Source organism: Eucyclogobius newberryi, unplaced genomic scaffold, assembly GCF_026437365.1.
Source record: "Eucyclogobius newberryi isolate DKJ021-1_F unplaced genomic scaffold, fEucNew1.0.hap1 SCAF_18, whole genome shotgun sequence".
Classification (NCBI taxonomy): Eukaryota; Metazoa; Chordata; class Actinopteri; order Gobiiformes; family Gobiidae; genus Eucyclogobius; species Eucyclogobius newberryi.
The window spans coordinates 6,388,600-6,402,383 of NW_027315812.1; positions in this window are offsets into that span (position 1 = coordinate 6,388,600).

Consider the following 13,784-nt stretch of genomic DNA (forward strand, 5'->3'; position numbering starts at 1 on the left):
AATCTCAATCGATTAAAGGGGCGACCGTAAATGATTTTAAAAAATGTAAATAAAAACTGTTTATACAATGATAATGTATAGTGATGATACAGTATGTGACATTATGATGGTAAAAATAATACATTTTGCTCGTCCGTCTGCATTTGCAAATCTCACAATAAAAGGGAAAACATAAATAAAAGTAGTAGAACACCACTTGAAATGAAAACATTAAAAAGGCGGCAATACACTTTACAACTTAAAGACAAAGAGCTTTAAGTTCAATATCATGGTATATTGTATAAAAACAGAATGAATTTTCTTAAGACGTATACAAGTGTGGTGTATGTAAATATGGATACATTTTTAGATATATGATTAGTGTACACGTGGAGGAGAGACGTGTCACACAGACATTGTTTAAATCCAAGTTTAAGTCCAGTTTATGTTAATGAGCTGAGGCAAAATGAGGGTTAAACTTCAGCCCAAACCCTTTTGGTCTGTAAAATACAACTATGCACTTTTTTCTGTTTTTATTATTTCGACTCAGACCAGTTTTGTGTTGGTTCTCCTGTTGAATAAACCCAAATAAAACATTTTTTACAGCCAAGGTCAGTATTTCTACAGCGATAGCAAACTGTGCACTGTGATACAGACCTAAAACAAAGCCTCAAAGGCCGTACTGGAGCTCTGACACATATTCATGTGCAATTACTGTCGTGATCACATGCAATGGTATTTATGTATTTATTTCTTTATTTATTTGTCTATGGGAGTTTTTATTTATTTATAGGAGATCTTCTACTGAAAGTGTTTTTCAGACTTCCTATAAGTGATCTGTTCTTCTGTATCTACCTCTGTATCTACCTGCATTGCACCAATGAAATTTCCCCATGTGGGACAATAAAGGAATATCTTATCTGTCAAAGTTATGTCAAATGCATGTGAATGACTCACCGTGTTTACCCTCTGTGGTCACCGCTTCAAATGTGTTTCAACATGTGGCCCTGGGTGAAAAAGGTTTGGACTTTTTACCTAAAACATGCACAAATCTAATTTATTCTTCCAAACAGAACAAAGCCTGAAAGAGTACGAGGTAAACCCCTGAGAAATGAAGGCTGGGTCAAATGCAGAGGACAAAACATCTGAACATATTTACCTTAATGTACATTGAAAAGTATTGTGACTTGCCCTTTAAAGGCGGTATGGACGATTTTTCGGCGATTTGAGAACGCAGGTGGAAGTGCACATGCCACTCCCCCGTGTGGACTGATACAACACACACGTGCGTTTGTTTATTAGCGCAACGGATCACATCGCATCTCTTGTCTCCCGTAGATTTCTGTCCACTTCTGCGTCAGCTCGAACTGTCTTTCTCCGTCTTCATTTTGCCCCGTACACTGAGGGAACTATATTATGATAGATCCATGCGCTTAGGCACACGGAAACGTGAGGAGGAACCGCACGCGGCTGCAGGTGAGCGATAGGTGCGTTTTATGATTGATACGTGGCAGGACAAATGATTTATCCACGCCACGAGGAAATATGATACAAAATTTGCTGAAAAAAATCGTCCATACCACCTTTAATTACTGCCATATTGATATTATTTAGCTTTTTTCGCTTAATGGATTAGTCAAACTGTCAAAACAAAAAGACAAAACCAAGACTTATTTAGACGGAATAAGGACAACCATGAATAAATCCAGCCTTTTTAAAACCTGTCCATTTCTGTCAAATGAAAAACGCTGACGTTACTACGATAGCGACGCTTTCGGGAGCATCATACCAGCGATCACCGCCTCAAAAACGGGCTCAAACTTGAACTAAACCTGAACTAGAACAGGCCCAAACCGAGTCTACGTCAGGACTAAAGCCGGCCCCGGAGCCGCGCCGCTTAGAGACACACAAACTGTCGGACAATTCGCAACCTAACGCTCAAAGACCGATCGCGAATCCCCTCCATTTGAGAGGAACAAAGCGGCGCAGCCCACCGCGGCGAACCCTCCGTCAGATGTAATGAACGTGGATCAGAGCGGGAGCTTAATCCCGTGATGGACTCGCTCGGCCACGGCCCGCGCTCGAGGAAAACCTGTTTGTGCTACTGACTCACGGCGCTAATCAAATCAGGGCCGTGATTGGAGAGCCGGGCCGGTCGCTGTTTAGCCGATCATTAAGGTCAATAAACTCGGGGTATATTTAGCCCGTGTTCACTTGACTCTCTAATTCAATCCTCTGTGTTCGGAGAAGGTTCAGTGCAGCTTTTATTCCGTCAGGAGAGACGCAACAAATGGAGCGGTGGATTATTGGGTTATACAATTGTATCGCTTTGGGCCCGACGTTACAAGGGAGGCATGATCGTCTCCAAAAAAAACAACAACGTGCTACAACATAGACCCGATTCTGGAGTGGAATTAATTCGTGATGTCAGACGGTATCATCCTTTTACGATCTAAACCTTCAGCGATCGAAGGAGAAACGGGAGACGCCGACGCAGAAGCCGGACCGGGACGAGATTAGAGGGAGAACTCGCCGAAAAGGCTGGCCGACGCTCAGGGCCAGTCGCAGGGGGCGGAGTTTTAGAAGTGACGCTCGAACTGTGAAAAGTGAAAAGTGAAAAGCCGAGCGGAAAAGCACAGAAGAACCAGCGCCGACGTCAAATGAAAGATTGTGAAAGTGCAAAATGTTTAACTCTGCATCAGTTTATCTCCTGTCGACGTGTGATACCGTATTTTCCGGAGTATAAGTCGCACCAGCCATATAATGCTTAATAGAGAAGAAAAAAATATATATAAGTCGCACTGGAGTATGAAATGCAGTTGCAAGTGTGAAAATAACAAATAATACCGCATATAAGTCACTCCGGAGTATAAGTATACAAGTATAACTATCCCGGCCAAAACTATGAAAAAAGGTGCAACTTATAGTCCGGAAAATACGGTAAATAAACCCCAACACAAACACTGCACAGCCGACTTCATCTGATTTTAGCTATTATACTTTGTTTAGGACTTTTCTATTCACAATCTTCGAGGGGCTTTTTAACTGCACTACAGCGTCAACAGGAATAATACAAGTTTTGACATTTTTCTGCAGTTTGGAACATTTTACTAGACAGATGGAGAAAGGAAATTAACAAATACAAAATCGAATTTAGAAGGAAAAATTGACAATTTATTCCAGAATAGCACTGGGCGGTTTTGCATAAAAGAAAACAAATAGAGGCGACTGGAGGCAAACGTGGAAAGGGACAGAATGTGATTTCGGTGGAGAAACTTGGATTAACTTGAATATCACACATGAAAAATCAATGGCAAAATCAAAACACTCAACTACGTATAGCTGATATTTGAGCTTTGTTTAGAATATATTTACAATTGTATTTTAAGTGCATCAGTTGTGCAAATTATAATAGACATTTAGAACAATTTGATGACAGCAAAATCATGAGTTGTAGGTTTTACTGGACAAATACTTAAAGAAATATCGAACCCACAGTTTTTAATTCGATGTATTACACATATTACATACCTGACAGAGTACTATCTGTCATTTCTACCTGGGAATTTCAAAATGGGTGCTTATATTTTGTTTTAGAGGCTTAAAATCATTAGCCATTTGGATCACTCTGTTAACAAAGCTCTGAAGTGTCTGAATAACTTACCTTGAGCCTGTAGACGAAGAGGAGGAGATGGAGAGGCTGTGAAGTCTGACGGTTCTGCTGCTGTAGCGGGACTGAGGCGGGTCGTAGCTGAGAGAATGGAAAAAAAGGAAAAAATAAATAACACATACAACGATAGGTAGAGGAAGCTTGTGTTCTATCCAGTTGGTTAGCCTTATCTAGAAGCTGAACACAGTGGATGTCCAACTTTAAAAAGGAACTAAACAAGCTGAAAAACAAATAAACAACACTATTACAAGTAAAACAAGTAATTTTCTTGGCACTTTTTCAGCAAATAAGGTCTAAAAATTGCCGTGAGTGCCTCCATGTTGGTTATCTCTTGTTGCCCGTTGTCGTGGAACTGACATTTAGCGCCCTCTGGAGGCTATTGACACGATTGGAAGTAAAAAAGCTGCGCGAGGGCGACAGCCACTGGATCGCACGGAGCTGGACGCATCAGCTAAATTGTAACAGAAGGGTTTTCTCAACTCGAACAGCAAAACCGAACGACGAGCAGACGAATTGCGGTCTTCCCGGTCGAACTCGCGCTACAACCACCTCGTGTCCAGAGGGTTTTCTGTCCGCGCACTCCCTCATTCCGACAGAGTCCCTTTTTCACCTCCCGGTCACTGCCACGTTTGACTGATTCTCCAGAGGTTCATTCTGCCGGGCCCGGAGCAAACGTGTTCTAGATATATCGACTTCCGTGTTCTCCGTTCTTACACCGCGACTGATCACCGACTCTGGCACGAAACCCTTCCATCAACGGCTTCAAATAAACGGAGAGGACGCTGAGGTGGTCCATATCCAAGTATATGAGTCCACCTTGAGGAAACTGGCCGGTCGAAACACGAAACCACGAAAACGTCAGATCAGGCACCGGCGCTGTCCGCTTTTAATCGCACCTTATGAAGTGAAGAAAGGGAAACAAGTCCGAGCGCGTTTGTTATATTTGTCTTCTGTGTTACCTGCCAAGAGACGACAGATGGAAACCAACAGATGCTCATATGCACCGTCCCCATCAAGTGAATAAATACAGAAAATATACGGATGTTAAAAAGACACTCTACACGTTTTATCAGTCTGTTGCACGCAGTACTGTTCATAATGAGGAAATGTAAGTTGCAGTGGTAACTCGGAGACAAGGACCATGTTTAGGGACTAACTATTTATAACATCTTCCGAAAACCATAAATGTAATCGACACTCGAGCCAACTGGAACAGATTTAAATGCTGCGAGGGAACTATATTTTGAAGTGAAATGAAACGGCTGTTAAAATACAGATATATAGCATTTCATTCGATTCAAATGCAAACATTGTCATTTTTGATCACTTTCTTCGGCAGCCCAAGGACCTGTTGATAATCATAAGTTCTAGACGGTTCATTGTCGTTATTGATGTTCTCGGCCTCTGTAAAAAGCCTTTGCGCTTAATGTCTGTGCGTAATACAGATACATTTAGTGCAGCTGTGAATAATCAGTACTTTATTTATGGATTTATTTGAATTAGGGCAGTGCGTATGAATCAACGTGTCAGCAACAGCTTCAACGCAAATATGGCAGAGTCGGCACAAAAGCTGAATTCCATCTGTTATCCTAAGGCAGTAATAAAAACACACACTGAACATTAACTTAGACAACGGATTACTTGACATTACAAGACATTAAACTGAACAGACGGACACAGTGAGTCCACAAATCTGAGGCGTTACAGAGAAAATAGATTGAGAGTGAAAGCAGCAGTCAGAGGATGAAAGAGCTCAAGAAAGAAGCAGAAGATCACGCGTGGGTTTGTTTTATGTTGACGTTCTGACAGGTTCTAACAGTTTCTGACGTGCTCTGGCAGTAAGTTCTATCATTTTGTGTCACTGTCGGTGCTAAACTTATAGTCCTGTTCTTTTTTACGAATAAAAACCGTTAAGGGTGAAGGGGCGAGCCCGCTTAGAATGTAAAAAATGAGACAGGAACATAGAATAACTTTTAAAATCCAATATGTTACAATAAATAGTGGACGCTTGTGCACAAGACGACACGATTTAGTAGCTCTCTATCTTGTTTCCATAAATAATGATTCGCTTTTATGTGACGTCTTTTGCTGACCTGACTGGTGACCTCGCATCAAGGTGGGCAATATATTTACAAATTTAAATACTGCGAATGTTGTTTTGCAGTGTTGCAAAATTTGAATATTGAGTACTTTTCTGACTTTAAGCCGCTACTTTCCCCCCACGCTTTGAACCGTGCGGTTAAATTATGGATTTTTACTGGATAACGACCACCGGGGGGCCCTCTAGCAGGAAGCGTTTGACACACTGTAGAAGAAGACATTGGTGGAAAGTTTGAGTGTTTTATTACAATCAGACTCATATTCACAGAGAAATGAGTCTAATGAGGAAGTGAAGCTAGACGCGGCGAAACACAAAGACAGTTTAGCAGTTTAGAACCTGCTGCAGTGAAATTAGACTTTCTTGGCCCGACTTGACTCGTGCATCACATGGATCATATTTCTGTGTAAATATCTCATGGTAGAAAGTAACACTCACTCGATAAGTACGAGCTCAGGAGCAGATGAACCAGATATGAACCGGCGTGTGTGAATATCTCATGTTACAGCGTAAGCTCCTGTGGTTTGTTGACAGGTGCAGCCCGTATATGTACAATTTCTTGTTTCTTTGTAAATTTCGTCAGAGCAGCTTTTGTTTAGGAGCACTGTATAGCCCGAAAAGTACGGTATATCATTTATAGGAAAAACATTTCAGAATCTCAACACTCAACACTTTTAAAGACAAGTTTGAGCACATTTCTGTTGGACATAATGTACAAATTGTTAACACAAAAAAACAGAAATTCAAGGTTGCGCTATGTAATTCTTTTGGTAGAAGTTCCACAACCTGCAAAATTTCAGCTTTAAATGTTCTTATTTGTTCTCATGTTTTAGCAATAAAACAACTGTAATTAAATGACTTCAAGAAAGAGACAGTTACAATAATCGATCATATAATTAAAATACATTTTCAAGCATAAAATAATTGCTGTCCTACATTACTGGCAAAGCAATTACAACTGGACAAGATGAAAAAATAGGAGAAAGAACACATTTTCCCAGAATTCCCTGTCAATAATGAGAAAAAAACATCTGCTTAACCATAAATAACAGCCTTCCTTCTTTATTAGACCAGCCCAGCGTTCTAAACTCCTCCACATCTCACTGGAAAAGGCCAATTGGTCCGATCGACTGCTCACAACAAAGCTGCTCTCTACATAGATTCCAGTAGGCCCTGTGGCGCAGCTCCACCGCGGCACCGGCACAAGCCTGTTCAGTCGGAGGTTAAAGCAGAAATCGGTGAGTTAAGGAGGGCCACTCTGCTCCGCGCTGACCCTTTGGCTCGGGTATTGATCTGCGCCGACCAGTTAACTCTTGGCCGCACACTGAAGAGAGGTGAAGCGAGAGGACACCCCTGCCGCGACCCAAACACAATCGCCGTCCCCCCACCAAATAAAAGGCTGCTTTGGGTTTTTACTGTCAACATTTGTCGCCGAGAGAAGAATCGGATCATGTCAGCAAAGGAAATCGATGAGCTCTGGCAGTGTGTTTTATATAGGAAATACTCGCTCAAAGGGACCATTATGCGGGTTTGTATGGTACGGCACTGTATACAATATGTTTTTCTTTCATTCTCGGGGTCAGAGTCATGTCAGCAGAAGACAAATCCTACGTCACGTCCTTGGCAATGCCAGACGCCATTTTATTGAAGGGACAAACTACAATGGAAAGTAATAAGCGACTACACGTCAATCAAATTCAACAGAATGAATGACAACAAAACGACAATAGAATTAAACACAAGGAACCGCTAAAACCTAAAGACGTGGGCTTCTATTCTACTCTCCTGAAGTAATTTGCTTGTGTCATATGGTCAGATTATTTATTTTCCTGCTTGCTTTCCTGTGGACTGCGCTAATGTTTGCATATGGCAGATGCCCGACCCCGAGAACAGTGACATCTCACCGTAAAACAATGAAAAGAAGAACCATATATGTATCACAAAATAGTGCATGAATGTAGGCTGGGATAGGGGATAGGTGAGAACAGGATTTTTCCAAGTGTTCAATACTGACAATACATGTGTTCGCGGTGACGTCATACATCCGGGATTTCCCCATAGCGGCCATTTTGAAAGGGGCACCCGATATACTAGCAACCAACACGACTGCATCCTTTTCTACGGCATAATGAGCCACGAATACTTTGATTCTTTAGACGATAACGGCAAACTAAGGTACACAACAAAGCTCTCATTCCTTGGTCTGACAACAGAGTGATGTCCTTACAGAACACAGGTTTTTGGCATTTTGGCCTCATATATCGTGGATATCGTATGTTGTAGACGTGCTGTCGCGCCCCTTTCAAAATGGCGGACTCGGTTGCGACTGTACAAGTTCCCGGATGTGCGAACGCATGTATACAGGAAACTCTTGGCTCGATGACTATTATACTATTCAATCTAATGTTAAGAAATAATAATAATACATAAATGAATACAATGCATATGCTTACAGTGTTGGTGTACCGCAGTGGCCTGTTGCTAGAATCTGGTTGAACATCCACTGATTTGGAGTAACTTCTGAGATGACAAATGAGTAACTTCAGGTTCTCCTTGTTGCTTGAACCTGGACGTGAACCTTCTCTGTCGACTCGGAGTGAAACCTGAGTGAACCCGAGCCACTGATGAAGCAGCTGCTGCAGCACAGATTGGCCAATAGGAGTCAGGCGAGAGGAAAGGGGGGCGGGGCTATCTCAGGAGCACAGGTGACTTAGAACAGCAGAAAAAAAAAGAGTAACCACCTTTCTTTTTGTATTAAGTTCACACAAACAGTGAAATCTCAACTATTTAATTTGCCATTTTAAAGATAACCAAATCATACTTTTGATGCATACTTTCAATAGGACTAATGCCTTTATGAATGAAAATACACATGTTCAAATGTATAAACGGCACGTACATAGTGTGCATCAAAACGTTTTACTAGGATATTTAATAAATGAATTCATAGAAATAAGTGAGATCTTGGTCCAAAGGTTTAAGTTGTGCTCAAAGCTGGTTTGGAGTTAGAAATATCACTATGGGCCATGTTGACATTTCTAACTCTAAACCAGATCTTACACTGAGCCAGAGCAGGAGCCTGTCACACTGAGCTAAACCAAATGCCTTTTCAGTGACAGAAAACTCTTGAGTTTGCTCCAACTAAACATTAACTTAACCCAAACCGAGCCTCGTTTCGGACAGTTTCAGAAGTAGTTACGACCAGAGATTATGGAGTGAACGAATAATAACTCAAGTTTAACAGCTTTGACACACTATTCCTTTCAAACTCTTCAAATCTCCACTCCTCTTTTCTCTTTCCTTTTCAGAGTCCCGTTGATTTGAGAGTCTGTTTTTTTTTTCCCCGTCTTCGCTGCATACCACACGGAACTGTTGGATGTAGCAGTAGGTGTTCAGACTCGTGTAAGACATGGAATAGAAAGTGCTCAGCTGCAGAGGCGCACTGTGAGGAAGTGCAGCGCTGCTTTGAGCACAGCGGGTCTGACTGAGGAGAGTTGGAGCAGTTTGCTGACAACTTCACTCGACGTACTGAACACGGAAAAGCATGCGCGGATTAATAATGCATCGTCCAAGGGGCCTCGCGATCGATTGTGCTAGCAAAGTAGCGATCAGCCGGAATAATGCATGTGTTTGGACAAGTTTGCGTTTCGTAATGGGTCTATAGACACAACAAAAACTGGTAAAAATATTCTTCTTTTAGTTACTTACTTACAACACTATGAATACCTTTATCTTGTGACTGGGAAAGAGTTGAATTCTAAAGGAAAATATTGTAAAAAAAAAAAAAAAAAAAATCAGATAGATTAAAGGGTTTAATAATGGTATTTTAGATTTGTGGTCCTGATAATGCAGACATGTTTTTTTCCTGAAATATGAAAATTAATATTCTCCCTAAAAGCACTGCCCTGGTATGTATTTTATGCAGAATTAGAATGTTTGTGTGTCAATATAGACCAAGCTATTTACGACGATTTTCACAACGATTACTATAAAAGACAATGTTTTCAAAAATGTGTTTTTTAGAATTATTTTCCACTTTTTAGGGTAGAACAGGAGCATTAGATAAAGTACAAATATTGAAAAAGTCCAATTATCGAAGTATTCAAGAGAAAAAAAGTCGAGCTCTTTATTAGTTTGTTTGAGTCCTTTAGTAGAATCTTACACTCACAACATGGCCGCTGTTGATGACTCTGAGGGTAAAACAAGTGTTGTACCTGAGACGTGTGATGAACAAAGTTAGAAATGCACAAATTACTTTGATGCTTCATTGGTAAACAAATAACTAACTTTTTCCTTCATCACAAACGTCGTCCTCAACTTTTAGACTCAACAAAAGTATTTCCCGTCACAAACAGTATATATATCGCCGCATTTCCATTTTGCAGCTACTTAATAAGTCTGTGGCATTTCCCTTTCCCGAAGTCCATCTACTGCGCTGACATTTTCATATTATATAGATTCTTATGATAAAATTTGCCAACCTCAGCGACTAGCAATTACCACGCTGTGCATTTTCTGCCGCGGCCTCTTACGCTACAAATATTTCATTAGGCTTATCTATTCTGGAAATCAATAACATGTCCCCTGTTTTTGATGCATGTTTTAGAGAGCCGAGGTAGATCCCTGGACTTTGCATTTTAAAAAACGTCTTCGATAAGCAGCAAAGCACAACGGAGTCAATAGTAATACATCCGGATTGTGCTGCAGTGGTTTTCCTTGTTACTATGCATCAAACGCGAGCATCGGCGTTCCTTTTGGGAGACGCTATAGCCTGAGGCCGCGTTGTGAGTGTTGTTTTTCTTTCTAATTTCATTCCCAGTAAAGCATTTCATTTCCAAAGCTCTTTTATTTCAGTACATCTGTGTACTTCTGAAGCCACAACTGCAGATTCAGACGTTTGTACAAGGCAAGGTGGGCGACGAGACCTTCTGAAGCGTCGTTTGCCTCCCAGCAATCTCGAAAAGACGTGGCCTGAGTAGAACTTCTTCTCGGAGGCGATTATGTGCTACGGCGCCCCTGCGAGGTTCCGTTACCCACGATTTGTCGAGTCACAGCTCCAAACACCCATTTTCGCTTACGATGAACTTTACAACAGCCAATCAGAGTGTTCCGACAGCGCAAAACTGTAGAAATAGCGCAGAGGACACCAACCTTTTCATTAAACGTCCACGCTACAAAGGGTCCTTGCGTTTCTTCTTTTTGTTTGATTTTCTTCTGCACACGGAAGACTTGAAATATCCTTTTTAACCAGAAATAAATAATATTCCCGCAATCATGTTTTAATTGGGTTTTACTTTCACTTTCTATCAGTCGGGAATTGGTGTTAGCAGTCCATCTACGGCGGCAGGAAACAACAAAAGCTAGCTTGCCCGACATGCTAATGTAAGCACGCCGTTGTGGTCAATGTATGGGTTTAGGAGACCTACGGGATCTTTACTTTAGATCAATCCTGGGAAATTAGAAACCGGGTGTTTTAGTGAGGCTCAGATAATAAACAGAAGAAGAAATCAACTTCAAAACAGGGGCTTTTGTGACTTTTCTGGTTTTGAGTCCACAAACAAGATTGTCTCCATGTCATTGTTTTGCCTGGAATGTTCCACAGTATGGCATTAAACCTCTCCACCTTGTCTGACCTGTAACTTGGCCTGGTGACATCACTTTGCCCGAGAAACATTCAAGACAAAGTAGTAGTAGAAAAGTAACACCAACCTTTTCATTCAACGCCAACGCAACAAAGGTTCCTCGCGCTTCTTCTTTTTGTTCTGTCTTTTGATGCCGCCTTGAATCCCCGTGTTGTTTTTAGACCCCACACCCATGCGAGGGCGGGACAAACAACGGCCTTGTGCCTGTGGTCTTAGTGTCACGTTTTAAGAAAATCTAAAAATCCTCAAGTGAGCCACAGCGCTCATTCTAATTCGCTCGGACGCATCTCGATAGCCTCATTAGCTACTGCATTGTTCATCTAATGACATTACGCAAATCGTCTTTCCACCCAGAATGTCAGAATAAGTTCAGTTCCTGGGAGGGATATGAAAATGACTTAATAGGCGCTACAAAAGTGCGAGCGTAATTGTAATCGTTAGAAACAAAAAAAAACATAGTCGAGAGGCTTCAAAGAGTTATTTATGTCCGGCGAACGAAACGGAGACGCTCCACTCTGCACGGCTGACAAAAAACCCCAGTCGTTCTGTGCTTGATCAAAGACGGGAGCAGATTTTACAGTGACAGAGGATAGAGCGGAGGCGCTAACAATACCTGGCGAAAATAAATATGTGAATGAACAAATATAGATTTGATTTTGAGAAGAAGAGAGCTGGGTCAGAGCAGGAGGCTGGTGTTGACAGAAAGTGATCGTAAATGCAGAGACAATGCAAAGACTCACTACACCAGGCATGTCCAAACTAAGGCCCGGGGGCCAAATGCGGCCCTCAGACCATTTTTTGTCGGCCCTCCGGCTTCATGTTAAGTTGGTCCAAACAACAAAAAGTAGAAGTTTTTACAGTAAAATTTGAGAGATTGAAGCATTTCGATGTTATACCAACATAATATTAATGTTCCAAGTATTATTAAAGGTGTGGAGGTGTGATCAAAAATATGTAAAATGCAAAAAATTTACATTTTCGGGTTGTTTGTGGCCCTCTGCTCCATTTAAGTTTCAAAATGGGGCCCTCTGTGAAAAAAAGTTTGGACACCCCTGCACTACACAATGTATTTACAAATATGTTTAGTTCAGCTGTAGGTAAAGTCTACAGGTCCCATATTGTGTAAAATATCCTTTTTCACTAAGGAATAAATAACATGCAAGCACGCCGTTGTGATGAATGTGAATCGACGGCAGAAATTATCAGAGCGAGTCTGGTGATGATGTTTGGGTTTAGGAGATCTTTACCTTAGACAAATCCTGGGAAATTAGAAACCAGTGTTTTAGTGAGGCTCAGAGAAACAAGCTCAATAAAACAAGTGCAACTAACACTAAATACGACTCTTATGTCTTTGACGAGGGAACAATGTTTTAGCAGTTAAAAGCTCAAAAATGTTAACCGTTATTCAGTCAAATAAAAAGCCAGATAATAAACAAAAGAAGAAAACTTCAAAACACCAGTTCATTTAGCTTAAAGGGGTACTTTAACAAGAACACAACAAGCTTGTCTCCACGTCATTGTTTTGCCTGGAATGTTCCACAGTATGGCGTTAAACTTTTCCACCTTGTCTGACCTGTCACTTGGCCTGGTGACATATCACTTTACCTGAGAAACATTCCAGACAAAGTAGTAGAAAAGTCACACCGTACACATTAAGGAAACAAACTGTACTCATGTGTGGCTGCTGCATCGTATCAGCTGGTTCTCCCCAGGGGTGCGTGTTATCTCCACTCTTATTCATTCTGTACACACATTCAGGAGGCTAGTTTTTGGGTCAAACGTTCTGATGACACTTCTCAGCTGACTGGAAACTGAGCATGGGAGAGTGCTCACTGACTCTATTACTTACCTCAAGGGCAACCTGCAGGAGCAGTGCTTTCCTTTATTTGCTGGTTAACTCCATTGTTAAAATCACAGGAGTGCAGCAGAGTGACTGGGCATCTTTCTGTAATGCACAGATCTTACAAAAAGCCTGTTATTCTTAGCTCAAAATAAAAGTCTTTTTTTACTGCCCTCAGGCTGTCACTCTGTTGCTACTTATTCAAAGGCAAATAGATCTGAACTCTTTCTTCCCTACTTCTATTTTCCTTTTAAATTCAGACTCTAAGTGATAATGTAATGTCTTTTTTATTGTGTGCTCTTTACTGACCTCGACGCTGCTCCACTGTGTATGTTTTTGCCGCATGTTTGGCTGTTCGCTCTGTGCCCTTTTAATAATAATTGCCCCTGGTCGTATTTATGAATCTAAAGTTGTCAAGATCCGACTCTGAATTTACAGTAGCAAAGATAAAACTTAAAAACCGATTCAGAGGATGAGAGAAGCTTGTTGAAAATGTTGTTCAGCGTGTGTCGTTTTCCCAGGCTTCCTACAGCTGATGCCTGGGGCTGTCAACAG